General features: G+C 43.9%; 2 pseudogenes; one reads left to right on the top strand and one right to left on the bottom strand.

The window, feature by feature from the left end:
- The first annotated feature begins 74 nt into the window (after positions 1-74).
- Positions 75-829, top strand: LOC147996109 (large ribosomal subunit protein uL6 pseudogene; annotated as a pseudogene).
- A 7,791-nt stretch (positions 830-8,620) lies between these two features.
- Nono-ps8 (non-POU domain containing, octamer-binding, pseudogene 8) lies at positions 8,621-10,229 on the bottom strand (annotated as a pseudogene).
- Positions 10,230-17,834: the final 7,605 nt, after the last annotated feature.

The following is a 17,834-nucleotide window of genomic DNA, read 5'->3' as shown; positions in this document are numbered from 1 at the left end:
CCCAGATAGAGATATGAGAAGGGTTTCTTCTGTTATTTTCTAGGCATATTGATTTGTTTTCATTTTTAGCATTGCAAACTGGTTTTGGGGTTGTCTTACATAGGAATGGGTCTGGTTGTTCTTTGCCCCATCTACTGAGAGAATGAAGACCATTCTCAGCAATCGGACAGCGGACATTCCAGAAAACGTCGGCATCCCTCTTCAGGAGCGCACAGTCACTGTGAAGGGCCCCAGGGGACTCTGAGGAGGGGCTTCAATCACATCAGTGTAGCGCTGAATCTTCTTGGAAAGGAAAAGAAAAGGCTCCGTGTCGACAAGTGGTGGGGTAACAGGAAGAACTGGCCACTGTCAGAACCGTCTGCAGTCATGTTCAGAACACGATCAAGGGCGTGACACTGGGCTTCCGTTACAAGATGAGGTCTGTGTGTGCTCCCTTCCCTATCAACATCGTTATTCAGGAGAACAGGCCTGTGGTTGGAATCCGAAATTTCTTGGGTGAAAAATTCATCCGCAGGGTTCAGATGAGGACAGGTGCTGCTTGTTCTGTGTCTCGAGGCCAGAAGGATGAATTAATCCTTGAAGGAAATGATATCGAACTTGTTTCAAATTTTGATTGAGCAAGCCACAACAGTTAAAAACAAGGATGTCAGGAAGTTTGGATGGCATCTGTGTCTGAGAAGGGAACCGTGCGTGCAGCAGGCTGATGAGCGAGACCTCAGTTTCCTAGCTCCAGAAACAAGATCCTGATCACAAGGACAATGTGGGCTCTTTGGGGACAATGGAAGATTTATATATTGAAAAAAAAATGAGTTTTGTTGAGACATTTTCTTTTTATTTTGTTTGTTTGTGTTTGTTTTGTTTTCTGAGACAGGGTTTCTCTGTGTAGCCCTGGCTGTCCTGAAACTCACTTTATAGACCATGTTGGCGTTGAACTTACCAATCTGTCTGCCTCTGCCTCCTGAGTGCTGGGATCAAAGGCATGCACCACACTGCCCGAGTTTGCTATGACATTTTTATGTGTATATGTCATTGATTGTACTTTCCACATGTCCATACCCCTATTCTTCCCCATTGGTTTTAAGGAATGTATATATATATATATATATATATATATATATATATATATATACACACACACACACACACACATCAGTAAACATGCATGTGGGATTTCCCATTATGGCTTCCACTCCATTGGGTTTGTACACAGGAGTTGCACACCTACGTTCTATGGTGTTTCTGTTTTCAGTCTGATGAGAAAGCTCTGCACCAGATCCCACACTGTCTAGATTACCACCACCAGTGAATAAAGGCTTCTCTTTCTCCACATCCTCGCCTGCGTTTGTTTTCTGTGGTAGTCATTTGTACTGGGGCTTTAATTTGCACTTCCTGATGTCTAGGGAGGTTGAACTTCTTTTTCACGTATTTACTGGTCATTTGCATTTCTTCTCTTGCAAACTTACCGGGTGGATTTTTGTTTTATGTCGCCTGCCAGATGCAAAGGTGGCAAACATTTTCTCCCATCCTGTAGGCTGCCTCTTCACTGCAGCCTCTACCGAACCTTCTTATTTCAGAATCCTAGGTAAGTGTTTTCCCTGCCTGAATATCTGTGTCCCACTTGCATGCCGGGTGCTGGAGATGGAGGCCAGGATAGAGTGATGGCTCCTCTGGAGCTGGAGGTGCAGATGGCCGTGAGCTGCCGTGTGGTTGCTGGGAATCGAACCCAGGTTCTCTGGAAGAGCAGCCCGTGCTCTTTTTTTTTTTTTTTTTTTTTTTTTTTTGGAGCTGGGGACCGAACCCAGAGCCTTGTGCTTCCTAGGCAAGCGCTCTACCACTGAGCTAAATCCCCAACCCGCAGCCCGTGCTCTTAACCACAGAGCCATCTCTCCGGCCCTCCAGTTGCCAATTCTTGGTGTTATTTCCAGAAGTATCAGAGTCCTTTGAGGACGTCCTTACTTGTGCCGTTTCTTAGTGCTCTGCCTGTGTTGTCCTCTAGCAGCTTCAGAGTTTGGGTCTTTAATCAATGTCTGATTCATTTTGATTGGATTTTTCTTCAGGATAAATAATTGGGCTGTAATTTTATTCTTCTACATACAGATAGTCATTTTTTCGGTACCATTTATTGGCAAGGCTGGGGTTTTTGTTTTTGTTTTTGTTTTTCCTGACAATGTATGTTTTTTAAAACCTTTGTCAAAACTCAGGTGGCTGTAGCTAAATGGGATATTTTGGTTCCTTTCCTCTATCCCATCGGTCCATGTGTTTATTTTTGTGGCTGTAGCATGCTGGTTTTGTTACATCTCTGTGATGAAGAGATCAGGTGTCACACCTCTTTCTCTTTCTCCTCCGGATTCCTTGGGTTATTTTGGGCTCTTTGAGATCTTTTATGCAAATGAATTTTTATGACTTTTTTTAAGAAGAATGTCAGAATTTTGATGAGAAATGCATTGAATTTCTGGGTCACTTTCAGTAATGTTATATACAGTTGATTTAATGTCAACTTGCTGAAAATTAGAATCACCTGACTAGGGAGCCTCACCTGAAGAACCACCCTGACTGTCTTGATTGATGGAGAAGACCACCTGGATGGGGGCGGGCGGACCGCACCTTTCATTAGCAGCCCAGGTAAAGGGGGTGTGGCAGAAGGGGATGGTGTCCATCTGTGATGGTATGGCCTCCCAATTCGCCTAGAGTTGATTTGCCCTGCTGCTGCCACTGCTCGCTCGCTCACAGCAGAACCAGGGTTCCTAAGCTTCCAACCTGGACACCAGACCAGTGGCTCTCGGGAGACTTCTGGGCTTCAGGAGCCTTCAGAAGCTCCTGGTTATCACTTCCCGCATCCTGCCAGAACAGCTATGACAGAACTACTGACTGCTGAGGCATTCAGCCTCAAGGATCAACTGTCTACCAGGCTCTCAGCATCTCTGGTATGATTTAGCTGTTGCCATTTTAAACCTGACCTAAAAAATGCACATAGGTATGTGTACATGTGTGCATATGCATGTGTGTGTGTGTGTGCGCGCGCGCACGCACAAGCTCGAGTGTGAATTCATCCCATTGGTTCTATTCTTATAGACCCTAATACAAGTAATATGGTCATTCCAGAATATTCTACCAATTTTGTCAATCGGGGAGGGGGTTCCATCTGCTAGTTCCTTCACATTCTTTCTTCAGTGTCTTAAAGTTTTCAGTGTAGGAGTCTCTCACCTCACCGCTTAGACTTATTCCTAGGTATATTTTAAGCTGTTATGAATGTTTTTTCTGTTTCTTAACAAGTAAATCCATTATTGATACTTTGAAAAACACACTGGTTTTATTTTATTTTATTTTATTTTTTATTTTTGCCATCTATGGTACTTAGGACTGGAGTCTTAGCACTTAGGAGGTAAAGGCCGAAGATGAGAGATGAAGGCCTGCCTTGGCTGTATGCTAGCTGTTTGAGGCTGGCTGTGGTGGAGCCTGTCTTTAATCCCAGTACTCAGAGGCAGAGGCAGAGGCAGAGGCAGAGGAGGCAGAGGCAGAGGAGGCAGAGGCAGAGGCAGAGGAGGCAGAGGCAGAGGCAGAGGAGGCAGAGGCAGAGGCAGAGGAGGCAGAGGCAGAGGCAGAGGAGGCAGAGGCAGAGGCAGAGGAGGCAGAGGCAGAGGAGGCAGAGGCAGAGGAGACAGAGGCAGAGGAGACAGAGGCAGAGGAGGCAGAGGCAGAGGAGGCAGAGGCAGAGGAGGCAGAGGCAGAGGAGGCAGAGGAGGCAGAGGCAGAGGAGGCAGAGGCAGAGGAGGCAGAGGCAGAGGAGGCAGAGGCAGAGGAGGCAGAGGCAGAGGAGGCAGAGGCAGAGGCAGAGGCAGAGGAGGCAGAGGCAGAGGCGGAGGCAGAGGCGGAGGCAGAGGCAGAGGCAGGAGGATGGATCTCTGTGAGTTTAAAGCCAGCCTGCTCTAGTGGCAAGCGCCAAGACAGTTAGCAGGGGGGTGGGGGTGTTGGGGGAGTGTGCAGCCTGTCTCCAAAAAAACAAAAGAAAGAAAGTGGGGGAAGGAAAGTGGGATGGTTGGGTTTTTTGTCAACTTAAGACAAACCTAGATACATCTGGGAAAAGGAATCCCGATTAGGGAATTGTCTCCAGGCTGTGGAGAATTTTCTTGAGTGATAGTTGCTGTGGGGGGGCCAGCTCACTGTAGGTGAGCTATGCAGATGGTCCTGGGTTGTATATGAAGGTTGTGAGTTATAAGGAGCAAGCTAGTGGGCAGCGTTCCTCCGTGCTCTCTGCTTTACTTCCTGCCTCCAAGGGCCGGACTCTACCCTGACTTTGCTTTGTGAGCAGCTGTGGATGGTAACGTGAAATCAAGCCTTCCCTTCCTGAGTTGCTCTCAGTCAGTGTTTTTTGTCTCAATAGAAACCTAACTAGGGCTGAAGCCATGCAGGTAAGTTTATGTCCCGCTGCTCCGCTGAAAGTCTTCTGCTGGAGTCTTGAGGGTGTTTTCGATTTAGGATCATGTCTTCCACAAGTAGGGAACAGTCGTTGACCCTTTCCTAGTTGAAGCCTTTCTCTCGTGTTTATCTCATTGCTGTAGTGAAGACTGAAGACAGCAAATGCTTTAACTTTTCCCATTTCAAATCATTGTCGCCTCTGACGCTGTCATGCATGGCCTTCATTATCTTTTACAAGATTTATTTATTTTATATGAATACACTGTAGCTGTTCAGACACACCAGAAGAGGGCATCGGATCCCATTACAGATGGTTGTGAGCCACCATGTGGTTGCTGTGAATTGAACTCAGGATCCCTGGAAGAACAGTCAGTGCTCTTAACCACTGAGCCATCTCTCCAGTCCCACCTTTAGTATTTTGAGTTGTGTTTTTTCTAGCTTCTTCAGGGCTTTAAAAATGTTTTAATTATATTTAAAAACATGTGTGTGTGGTGTGCTGTGTGTGTGTGCTGTGTGTGTGTGCTGTGTGTGTGTGCTGTGTGTGTGGTGGGTGTGTGGTGTGTGTGTGTGTGTGTGGTGTGTGTGGTGTGTGTGTGTGGTGTGTGTGGTGTGTGTGTGTGTGGTGTGTGTGTGTGTGTGTGTGTGGTGTGTGTGTGTGTGTGTGGTGTGTGTGTGTGGTGTGTGTGTGGTGTGTGTGTGGTGTGTGTGTGGTGTGTGTGTGGTGTGTGTGTGTGTGTGGTGTGTGTGTGTGGTGTGTGTGTGTGTGGTATGGTGGGTGTGGTGGGTGTGGTGGGTGTGGTGGGTGTGGTGGGTGTGTGTGTGGTGTGTGTGTGTGGTGTGTGTGGTGTGTGTGGTGTGTGTGGTGTGTGGGTGTGGTGGGTGTGGTGGGTGTGTGTACATGCACCTACATACACATTTGTAAACCAGAGGACAACTTGGGGGAGTCAACTCTTCCTTCACTATTTAGGTCATGAGTGTCAAACCCAGGTTGTCAAGTTTGGTAGCAAGTGTCCTGCCCACTGAGCCAAGCAGACAACACTTCTTCGGGTCTTTCAACATGAAGGCATGTTGGTCTTTGTTCAGGATCTCCATTGCAGCACTGAGACCATGTGCCATAGAACACTTCTTTATTTGCATATGTTGACACATTCTCAAAGCCTGGAAAGAAATCAACTGGGTGATGGTTAAAACCTTTTAAAATGTGCTGCTGAATTCAACTTGAAAATACTTGCTTGTACATTCGTTGGGGAGATCGGGCCATAGTTTTGCTGCTACATTCATTTTTTTGTTTGTTTGTTTGTTTTTCGGAGCTGGGGACCGAACCCAGGGCCTTGCGTTTGCTAGGCAAGCACTCTACCACTGAGCTAAATCCCCAACCCCTGCTACATTCATTTTTATTTCATGTTTGTGAGTGTTCTCCATACATGTTCATGTGCCTGTGAGGCCAGAAGCCGCCTCAGACCTTAGAGCTGTAGCTATAGAATGCTGTGAATCACTGTGTGGGGGCTTAGAACAAATCCTGGGTCTTCTACAAGAAGAGCAAGTGCCACCAAACCATCTTTCCGGCTCTCGCTATGGGATGGTAGCATCCTATCTGGTTTTAGCATCAGGGTGGTACTGGCTCCCCAGAGTGAGTCTGGGTGGATGAGGTCTGGTAGATTTGGGAGTGAGTCTCCTAGTCCTGCTTTCCCTCCCTCAGAGTGTTTGTTTCTCCTTCACTCTTTACTCACAACAGATCCAGTTACGTTTGTATGTCCTGTCTAATAGAGGTAGGTCAGACCTGTCTAGGAGTTTGTCCATTCTTCTAGATTTCCCAGCTGTTTAGAATATACGCTTTAAAAACATCCCCTCAAAGTCTTCTGGAGCCCACTGGCATTTATTGTAATTTCTCCATTTATCACCTGTAGTTTAATACTTATTTGGTGTCTTGTCCCACTTTCTTTTGGTTACTTTGTCTAGAAGTGCATTGATCACTTTCTCTCCATAGCCAACTCTGTTTCGTTGCTATTGGATCTTATTTAGTGTGAGCAGGAAGTTTGTGTGTTGTAGTTGAGGGTTCAGATTGTTGACATTCAGGCTATAACTGAGATTCCCTGTAATTCAGTTCGTTCTTTTCTTTCTCCCCTATGTCATGGAGTGCTGGTCTCCTGAGTTCATGGTCGGCTCTTTCCTAGCTCTCCTGTGTGCATCTCTCATGGAAATCTACTCGGTATTCTCATGGTACTGACTGTCCTAGGGTTACTGTTGCTGGGATGAAAACCATGATCAAGGCAACTTGGAGAGGAAAGGGTTTTGTCTATTCTGCTTACACTTCTGAATCACAGTTCATCACCAAAGGAAGTCAAGACAGGAACTCAAGCAGGGCAGGAACCTGGAGGCAGGAGCTGATGCAGAGGCCATGGAGGGGTGCTGCTTACTGACTTGCTCCCCAAGGTTTCCTCAGCCTGCTTTCTTAGAGAACCCAGGACCACCAGCCCAGGGACGGCCCCACCTGCAATGAGCTGAAGCCACTTATCAATCACTAAGAAAATGCCTAAAGGTTTGCCTTCAACCTGATCTTACAAAGATGTTTTCTTTTTCTTTTTTATCCTTAGATTTTATTCATAATCATAAACTCTGCAATGTAGATAGACATGGAGGGGGAGGGGGAAAATATGGAACCCAAAGAACTTCAGTGAGAGCAGAGATTACAGAGTAGTTTGAGGAGATGGGGTAGGAGGTGAGGGTATTCTCCTGAGCAACAAAAAGTGGTCTGGTAGTTAAGTTGCCCTTAAGTCAAAAGAATTAGAGTTGTCCATAGTTAGGAATGGTAACCTTCATGCTGGTCTTGCCATTTTTTGGCCCAAAGCACTCCATGGCTTCTACAATGCTCCTGTCTTCTCTCATCTTCCCAAAAATGTCTAGTTTTTGCATAATTTGTTATAATATGAAGGATGTAACAGAATCCAAGCCTGTGTCACTCTAACACAGGCAACGGCCCAACCTCTGTGCCCAGTGCAGTCATGTGGGATTTGTCTCTCTCCATCCACCACCTAGTATCAGGGCCTTCATGGCTTCCTCAGGCTTTAACATCTTTATTGATTTTTGATCTTTGTTTGGTTTTGTTTGGTTATGATAGGGTCTCTCTATTTAGTCCTGGCTGTTCTGGAACTCTATATAGACCAGGCTGGCCTCAGATATACAGAGAGCCCCTGCTTCCCAAGCCTGTGCCATCATGCCCAGCGGCCAGCTCCAGCATTCTTGATCTTCTGAATGGGTTCATTGCCTGCCTTTTCCCATGTTTCTTGTGTTTCTGTGTTCCAACACATACATCAGACAAACTTTGTACATTGAGAGAGATACTTCTGTTTTAATTTTTAAGGCTTCAAATGTATTTTAATAAGGTGATGCTGCATTACTGCTCCATTTCTCACGAAAATGTTCAAATTGAAGGTATCGGGAACAAATCATAGTACATCAATAAAATGCACAGCACAACTACCTAAGACAGGCAGACTAAGAGCTACCATCTATACCTTCTATACACAGCAACCCTATTCCTGAGATTGTACCTGGCCATCAAGAAGAGCTGTGAAGAGTCACAGCAGACACAAAAGTGTAGTCCTTACCCAAGAAAAAGACGGAGGCAAGTTAACACAAGACTCTTCTAAGTATACTAACATGAAAACTTCTAAGAGAACACGTCTTCCTTAGGACATGAAGGGGTCATATCTGAGATATAACAGAACTGTATGTGTGCTGTAACCTCTGTGGACATTGTCTGAATTCTCACCTGGGAGTGAGTGGAGGAACTGGGCTGGGTCACTGGAGGACGTTTAGGTTCTGTGGTTTACATGGCAGTGTCCCTGGGATTGAGGGGAATAAAGATGAAAAAGTAGTTAAAGCATGAGTGGGGGGGAAGGGAGAGAGACAGGGGGAGGGGGGAGGGAGGAAGAGAGGGAGGGAGGAAGAGAGGGAGGGAGAGAATATGATCAAGATTAATGGAGCTCTGAGTCCATTTTCCTATGGTTCTCCAGGCCCTCAACAATCAATCAACTTCAGGAATGCACAAGACAGATTTGATAACGCCCTCTACCACAAACTTTGATTTGTTAAATACCACCCCTCCCTTGCCTCTCTGCCTTCAAGCATATTCCCTAGAGTAGTACAAGCAGGGAAGACCTGTCTATTGGGAAGAACCCCTAACAGTTTTCCTTCTGGTTAGTCCAAAAAGGGCCCTTCTTTTAAGGGCTGCAGGAAACGAGACAATGCAACTTTATCTAATATCGGCGGCGTTTATTTGGAGCAAATTCAGCTCCAGGAGCTGGACGGTTGAATGCAGGAGGAGTTCCACCAATTGCTCCAATTCCTTCCATTGTAGCAGCTTGGCCAAAACGTTCAGTTGTTGTTGGGGTCAATCCCAGGGTTCCATCTGGCATCATGATGGCAGGTCCAGGAGTTGGAGTACCTGGTGGCACAGGAGCAGGGGGCATGGCGCCTCTACTGTTTATGTCCACAGCACCTCCCATAGCCATTTGCTCATCCGTATCTCTTGTTCTCTCGCATCAGGGAAGGTTCCCTTGAGTCCTTCCCGCTGCCCTCGCATCATTTCTTCCTGCTGTCGCCGCATCTCTTCCTCACGGCGCCTGCGTTCCTCTTCCTGCCTGAGTTCTAACCGCTATCGCTTCTGAACCTCTTGGTTATGCAGCTCCTCCGTTCTTCGAAGCTCTTCTTGACGTCTCATCAAATCCTGCCTCATTAGCATAACCTGGTGCTCACGCGTGCTGCCTCCATCTCCATCTTCTCACGAGCCTGCTCGATGTTTCGATCCACTTGATCCTGCTGTTGCTTCTCTATCTCAATGAGAGCCTTCCAGCGCATGACATACTCCTTCTCAAAGGACCCAGGCTGTGCAAATCTGGGTGGCTGTTCTCTCTCCTCGTGAAATTGCTGGTTTTTTAGAACCAGCTCCTCCGGGAGTCCCTCTTCATCATCTAACTGGTCCATAGGCTCCACAGTCGCAGGCCGAGGAAACGTGGTTAGCAAGAAGGAGCCTTCACTGCATCTGTCCAGAGCTTTCCGAGCAGCTGGCTTCCCTGAGAACTCAGCAGTGCCTTTCCCTGAGGGCCTTTCTCTGAGGGCCTTTCTCTGAGGGCCTTTCTCTGTCATCCACAGTGACTACAGCCCTCTCCACCTGGCCAAACACAGAAAAGGCTTCTTCCAGCAGTTCGTTGGACACGTACTGAGGAAGGTTTTGGACCGTAAGGGATGCACTGTGACAGGTTAAGAGTACGCACAGCTGCTTTCCACGGAGTGGCAGATTTTCCAGCTCCACTTTGGCAATTTCCGTGAGGGTTTGTGTTTCCAAGCAAATAAAGTCAAAGCCCTTATCCTTATGAATGAAAACTTTGCCTGCTTTTCCTTAAAAACTTCTCAAAAAGTTTCCTCATTTCCTCTTCAGTGATGTCAGGGGGAAGATTGCCCACAAAGAGATGGCTACATTGGGTAAAGTTCTCTCCTATTTCCCTAAAATTCTTCAGACCAATAGTCAAGCTTTCATTTTGGCTGATGGTCTGCTGTCTATTTGCAGGTATTGGTAGAGGATGGTGATGGTGGTGGTGATGGTGGTGATGCTGATGGCTCTTCCTTGGAGTATGACTCTGTTTCTCCAAGTGAAAGGTTTTACTGATCTTCATTTTTGCACCCTTGACTTCAATTTGAACACAGCAAAGTGTCTGCCTCCCTGTCCTCTCTAACCCCGGGTGCCTCTGCCCACAGTTCTTTGCTCAGAGTAAGGGTGACACTGCATGGCCTCCACCATCCCGTGAAATGAGTGAGTGACCGCCGAAATCCTTCTGCTTTATTTAGAAGGCTTCTAGGTGAGCAAGTCACTTGAAGGCTCCATGCCTAGAACAAAATGAACCACTGTACCAGCAACAGCACAATTCAAGTCTGGACTCCACTTTAAGTCAAGCAATGGCAACTGTGTTACATCAGTACTCACATAAAAGAGAAGAAAACAAAAGTAGCATAAGTCATAAGGTTGGAAATTGTTAATGGAGAGGCTCTAGAGACATGCAGTGAGGGAAGGGCTCTCAAGAAAGGGAACCAAGACCCATAAAGCAGAAATAGGAGTCTCTTTCCGAAAATGAGAAAGGTTTCCTATCACAAGACAACAGCTAGGCCCTGACTCCCAGGCAGGAGGCAGGGAAGAAGCAGGACGTGACCACCAATGCTCACATTGATGTAAACTCAACAGTTAGCTAGAAATTTGTAGACAATGCCTTAATCTGTGAGAAGGGAGGCTGCTGCTGATATGGTCGTCTCCATAGCAGCTAGGTTTTAACTGTGGGCTTGTGCTCTGGAAGCATACCCAGGCCTGTTGTCTTTACTTCTCAGATGATGTTTTGTTCAGGAAATTTTCCCCAGTGCCCATGTGTTCTAGACTCTTCCCCACTTTTTCTTCTATTAGTTTGAGTGTGTCTGGTTTGATGCGGAGGTCCTTGATCCACTTGGACTTAAGCTTTGTACATGGTGACAAGAATGGATTGATTTGCATTCTTCTACATGCTGACCTCCAGTTGAACCAGCACCATTTGCTGAAAATGCTATCTTTTTTCCATTGGATGGTTTTGGCTCCTTTGTCAAAAATCAAGTGACCATAGGTGTGTGGGTTCATTTCTGGGTCTTCAATTCTATTCCATTGGTCTATCTGTCTCTGTACCAATACCATACAGTTTTGTTTTGTTTTGTTTTGTTTTTATCACTATTGCTCTGTAATACAGCTTGAGGTCAGGGATGGTGATTCCCCCAGAAGTTCTTTTGTTGTTGAGTATAGTTTTTGCTATCCTGGGGTTTTTTTTTTTTTGTTATTCCAAATGAATTTGCAAATTGTTCTTTCTAACTCTATGAAAAATTGAGTTGGAATTTTGATGGGCATTTGCATTGAATCTGTAGATTGCTTTTGGCAAAATGGCCATTTTTACTATATTAATCCTGCCATGAGCATGGGAGGTCTTTCCATCTTCTGAGATCTTCTTCAATTTCTTTCTTCAGAGATTTGAAGTTCTTGTCATACAGATTTTTTCATTTGCTTAGTTAAAGTTACACCAAGGTATTTTCTATTATTTGGGACTATTGTGAAGAGTGTCATTTCCCTAATTTCTTTCTCATCCTGTTTATCCTTTGAGTAGAGGAAGGCTACTGATTTGAGTTAATTTTATACCCAGTCACTTTGCTGAAGGTGTTTATCAGGCTTAGTAAGTCTTTGGTGGAACTTTTGGAGTCACATAAGTATTCTATCATTATCATTTGCAAATAATGATATTTTGACTTCTTCCTTTCCAATTTGTATCCCTTTGACCTCCTCTTGTTGTCTGATAGCTCTGGCTAGGACTTTGAGTACTATATTGAATAAGTAGGGAGAGAGTGTGCAGTCTTGTCTAGTCCAATTTTAGTGGGATTCCTTTAAGTTTCTCTCCATTTAGTTTGATGTTGGCTAATGGTTTGCTATATATTGCTTTTACTATGTTTAGGTATGGGCCTTGAATTCATGATCTTTCCAGGACTTTTATCATGAAGGGGTGTTGAATTTTGTCAAATGCTTTCTCAGCATCTAATGAAATGATCATGTGTTTTTTCCTTGAGTTTGTTTATATAATGGATTATGTTGATGGATTCCCATATATTGAACCATCTCTGCATCCCTGGGATGAAGCCTACTTGATCATAATGGTGATCATTTTGATGTGTTCATGAATTTGGTTTGCAAGAATTTTATTATTTTTGTATTGATACTCATAAGGGAAATTGGTCTGAAGTTCTCTTTCTTTGTTGGGTCTTTGTGTGGTTTAGGTATAAGAGTAATTGTGGCTTCATAGAAGGAATTCGGGAATGCTCCATCTGTTTCAATTTTGTGGAATAGTTTGGATAGTATTGGTCTGAGGTCTTCTATGAAGGTATGATAGAATTCTGCATTAAACCCGTCTGGACCTGGGCTCTTTTTGGTTGGGAGACCTTTAATGACTGCTTCTATTTCCTTAGGAGTTATGGGGTTGTTTAACTGGTTTATCTGTTCCTGATTTAACTTTGGTACCTGGTATTTGTCTAGAAAATTGTCCACTTCATCCAGTTTTCAAGTTTTGTTGAATATAGGCTTTTGTAGTAGGATCTGATGATTTTTTTAATTTCCTCAGATTCTATTAGGTCTCCTTTTTCATTTCTGATTTTGTTAATCTGGACACACTCTCTGTGTCCTCTGGTTAGTCTGGCTAAGGGTTTATTTTGTTGATTCTCTCAAAAAACCAGCTCCTGGTTTTGTTTTGTTTTGTTTTGTTTTTTTTTTTTTTGGTTCTTTTTTTTCCGGAGCTGGGGACTGAACCCTGGGCCTTGCGCTTCCTAGGTAAGCGCTCTACCACTGAGCCAAATCCCCAGCCCTGAGCCAAATCCCCAGCCCCCTGGTTTTGTTTTTGTATAGTCTTTTTTGTTTCTACTTGGTTGATTTCAGTCCTGAGTTTGATTATTTCCTGCTGTTTACTCCTTTTGGGTGTATTTGCTTCTTTTTCTTTTTCTTCTAGACCTTTTAGGTGTGCTGTCAAGCTGCTAATGTTATGCTCTCTCCAGTTTCTTTTTAGAGGCACTCAGAACTATGATTTTTCCTCTTATCACAGCTTCATTGTGTCCCATAAGTTTGGTAGGTTGTGCCTTCATTTTCATTAAATTCTGAAAAGTCTTTAATTTCTTTATTTCTTCCTTGACCAAGTTAACATTGTAAAACTTCCATGTATATGTGGGCTTTTTGTTGTTATTGAAGACTAATCTTAGTCTGTGATGATCTGGTAGGATGCATGGGATTATTTCTATCTTCCTGTATCTGTTGAGGCCTGTTTTGAGACCGATTATATGGTCAATTTTAGAGAAGGTACCATGGGGTGCTGAGAAGAAGGTGTATCCTTTTGTTTTAGGATGAAATGTTCTATAAATAACTGTAAAGTTCATTTGGTTCATAAATTCTGTTAGTTTCTCTTTTTAATTTCTGTTTCCATGATCTGTCCATTGATGAGTGTGGGGTGTTGAAATCTCCTATTATTGTGTGAGGTGCAATGTGTGATTTGAGCTTTAGTAAGGTTTCTTTTATGTATGTAGGTGCCCTTGTATTTGGAGCATAGATATTTAGGATTGAGAGTTCATCTTGGTGGATTTTTTCCTTTGATTAATATGAAGTGTCCTTCCTTATCTTTTTTGATAACTTTTGGTTGAAAGTCAATTTTTTTCGATATTACAATGGCTATTCCAGCTTGTTTCTTTGGGCAATCTGCTTGAAAAGTTGTTTTCCAGCCATTTACTCTGAGGTAGTGTCTATCTTTGTCTCTGAGGTGTGTTTCCTGCATGCAGCAAAATGCTGGGTCCTCTTTACATATCCAGTCTGTTAGTCTATGTCTTTTTATTGGGGAATTGAATCCGTTGATATTAAGAGATATTAATGAATAGTGATTGTTGCTTCCTGTAATTTTTGTTGTTAGAGCTGGAATTATGTGTGTCTGTTTTCTTTTGGTGTCGTTGCAAGATTACTCTTTTTCTAGGGTGTAGTTTCCTGCTTTGTGTTGGAATTTTCCATCTATTTTCCTTTGTAGGGGCTGGATTTGTAGAAAGATATTGTATAAATTTGGTTTAGTCATGGAATATCTTAGTTTCTCCATCTATGTTATTTGAGTTTTGCTGGATATAGTAGCCTGGGCTGGCATTTGTATTCTCTTAGGGTCTGTATGACATCTGCCCAAGATCTTCTGGCTTTCATAGTCTCTCCTGAGAAATCTGGTGTAATTCTGATAGGTCTGCCTTTGTATGTTACTTGACCTTTTCCCCTTACTGCTTTTAATATTCTTTCTTTGCTTTGTGCATTTGATGTTTTGATGTGACGTGACGTAAGGAATTTCCTTTTTGGTCCTATCTATTTGGAGTTCTGTAGGTTTCTTCTATGTTTATGGGCATCTCTTTCTTTAGGTTTAGGGAAGTTTTCTTCTATAATTTTGTTGAAGATATTTACTGGCCCTTTAAGTTGGGAGTTTTCACTCTCTTCTATACCTATTATCCTTAGGTTTGATCGCCTCATTGTGTCCTGGACTTCCTGGATATTTGGGGTTAGAAGCATTTTGTGTTTTGTATTTTCTTTGGTTGTGTCAATGCTTTCTATGGTATCTTCTGACCCTGAGATTCTCTCTTCTATCTCTTGTATTCTGTTGGTGATGCGTCCATCTATGACTCCTGATCTTGTCCCTAGGTTTTCTCTCTCTAGTGTTGTCTCCCTTTGTGCTTTCTTGTTTCTATTTCCATTTTTATATCCTGGGTGGTTTTGTTCAATTCCTTCACCTGTTTGGTTATGTTTTCCTGTAACTCTTTATGGGATTCTTTAAGGGATTTTTGTGTTCCCTCTTAAAGGGCTTCTACTTGTTTACTTGTGTTGTCCTGTATGTCTTTAAGGGAGTTATTTATATCCTTCTTAAAGTCCTCCATCATCATCATAAAATGTGATTTTTAAATCCAAATCTTGCTTTTCTGGTGTGTTTGGATATCCAGTATTTGCTTTGGTGGGAGAACTGGGCTCTGATGATGCCAGGTAGTCTTGGTTTCTGTTGCTTAGGTTCCTGTGCTTGCCTCTCACCATCAGGTTGTCTCTGGTGTTAGTTTGTCTTACTGTCTCTTACAGTGCCTAGACTGTCCTGTATGTCAGCACTCCTGTAGACCTGTTTTCTTTCAGCTGGATCTGGGAACAGAGAGCTGCTCCTGGGTTTGTGTGACCTGAAGCCTCCAGGTGGGCTGCTTGGTGCAGAAGAGTTGGTCTTACCTCTGCTCTTTGGTGTATACGTGCTCCTGGCAACTGTTTTCAGCTCTTGGTGTAGGCAAAAACCCAAGGGTCTTGGCCCTGACTGCTCCTAAGTCCCAGTGCCCAGAGGGCACAGATGGCATTAGGCCATTTCCTCTTGGGTCAAGAATGTGGACAGAAAGTAGTTGTCTCCTCTGAGTTCTCAGGAGTGTCCGCACTTCAGAGGGTCCAGCTCTCTCCCCCACAGGATTTGGGTGCAGGGAGCTGTGGGACCAGTTTGGTTCAGTTCAGTTCAGTTCCAAGTGTAGGCAGAAACCCACCAACTCTACCTTTGTTACCCTGTCCACTCCCCATGTTACACGGAGGCAGGTTCTAACCTATCATGGTTTAGATTTTTAAAATCATTCTTTTTCTTCCTATATACTGGGAAAGCCCTGTACCGATGAGCTGTAAGCCCTCTTGTCTGGGCATCTTGGATTCTCCCTTTTATGATATGGATTCCCTTCTGATGCTGATGCCTGCCTGTCCACTTAAACATTAGTGAAAGGCACTACTTTGACACATGTGGCTTCAGTATGGAGTTTACACTAAAGGCCAGTGGTTAAAAAGCTTTTTTTCTGTAAGGTAGAAAATGCTTTAGATTTCTCATGCTTATGCCCTGTGTTGTAACCTCACAACATTGGGTCACACATAAGCAGTGGGAAGGCACATTCCATGAAAAGCTCATTTGTAATGGCAACCATAGGAAGCAGGGAAGATTTGGCCAAGGAACTGCTGTCCACTGTGTTTATGTAGTCAGATGCAAAGCTGGGCTCTCCTGTCATTGCCCCTAGTAAGCTTTTTGATTTGCTTTGTTGTCTTGTTTTTTTCCCGTGCAGCCCTGGCTGTCCTGGCACTCACACTGTAGACCAGGCTGGCCTTGGAGATCTGCCTGCCTCTGCCTCCCAAGTGCTGGGAGCGCACCACCACCCCCTGCTGCCCCAGTAATTCTTTACATTAAACTTACTGAAGTGACTTGTCGTGACTCGCTCCTTCATATACTGCAATGGAAGAGAACCATCTCCCTTGGTTAATCTCTGATCTGCACAGCACACCATGGCTCATGTGCATCTCCCACACAAAAGTGAATAAAAGCATAAAAGACGTAAAAAAAAAAAAGTTTGTGTAATATTCGTCTACAGAGCCAAGAGGCCCCAGGAGATGAAGGCTCAGGTTGCTTGTCCCGAGTCGACCCTCTTCTTTTTTTTTTTTTTTAATTCATTTTGAGGGGTGTTTTTTGTTGTTGTTTTGTTTTGTTGTTTTTTGTTTTCATGTTGTTTCAGGGGTTCAGGGGTTTATATTAGTTCTTTGAGAATTTTGTACAGAGTGTTTCCATCATATCCATCCCTTACTCCCTTCCTTATCTACACAACTTGGTCTTTTTTTCACCAATTAAATTTGTGCTGCTCATATATTCTCTGGATGTGTGGCCTTCCACTGGAGTGTGCGTAACCTGCTACAGACAACACTCTTGTAGAAAATGGACTCTTTTCTCCCAGCAGCTACCAACTGCATATAGCTCCTTAGCAGTCCTCATGCGGACTGTCTCTCTGCATACTGACATTTGGTCTGTATTGAGCTTGGGCTGGTCTTGTGTTTGCTGTCATAACTGCTGAGTTCTTATGTGCAACAGCTCTGCCATGACCAAAAGACTGTTCCTTGCATTCTTTCCTGCCTCTGATTCTTATGATCTTTCTACCCCCTTTCACAATGGTCTGAGCCCTGGGGTATGTGCAATATATATGTCCCATTTAGAGATGGGCATTCCTTGGCCTTGTGTGGAACTGTTTTAATTACCATCTACTACAAATAGAAGCTTCTCTGAAGTTGGCATGCATTGATCTATGTGCATAGCCTTACATAAGTCATTAGCTAAGTGACCATTGGTTAAATATTATGCCCACTTAGCAGAATAGTAATAGGTTCTCCGCTAGAATTCTTTGGTCACGAGTTCCTGGTGTCAGGCATGGGTTTCATGTCATGGACTGGGGCTTATATTCAACCAGAAAGTGGTTATCTACTGATGTCTGTGCCACTATTGTACCAGTGGGCACGTCTTTCCATGCCAGTCAATAGCTGCCAAGATTCACAGGTTGATGACTACTTTTCTTTAATAGCATGCGCAGTGCCTCCCGGCACCATGAAAGCTAGACCAGTAGGGATGATGATGTTCCCACGTAATTTCCAAGTTCTTTCCATGCTGTGACTCAGGTGCATAGGGACTTTAGCTATAGGTCTGTAAGGTGACTGGGTTTCTATTTTTCAGCTTGTGATGAGTATTAGGAGCATTATGGCTCTATCACAGGGTGAATTCTCTTTTAGCTCTATATATTTTTAACCTTTTACGGAAGCTTCTATGGTAGTAGGTAGTTTCCAAATAACCTTTTTTTTTAGCATTATCTATCCATCCATATTCCCTTTCTACACTGCTTTCTTCCCTGACCCCAATTAAATTCTTCCTTGTCTATTACTCCACTTTAAGCCTTTGTAGCATTCCTTTCTAGCTTCTCTCCCTTAAAAGTAATCCCCATGTAGCCTCTTAATAATTTCTGACCTCTATGAGTATTCCAAACAAAAC

This window comes from Rattus norvegicus, chromosome 2, assembly GCF_021556685.1.
Source record: "Rattus norvegicus strain SHRSP/BbbUtx chromosome 2, alternate assembly SHRSP_T2T, whole genome shotgun sequence".
Classification (NCBI taxonomy): Eukaryota; Metazoa; Chordata; class Mammalia; order Rodentia; family Muridae; genus Rattus; species Rattus norvegicus.
This window is presented reverse-complemented; position numbering and strand designations above follow the sequence as displayed.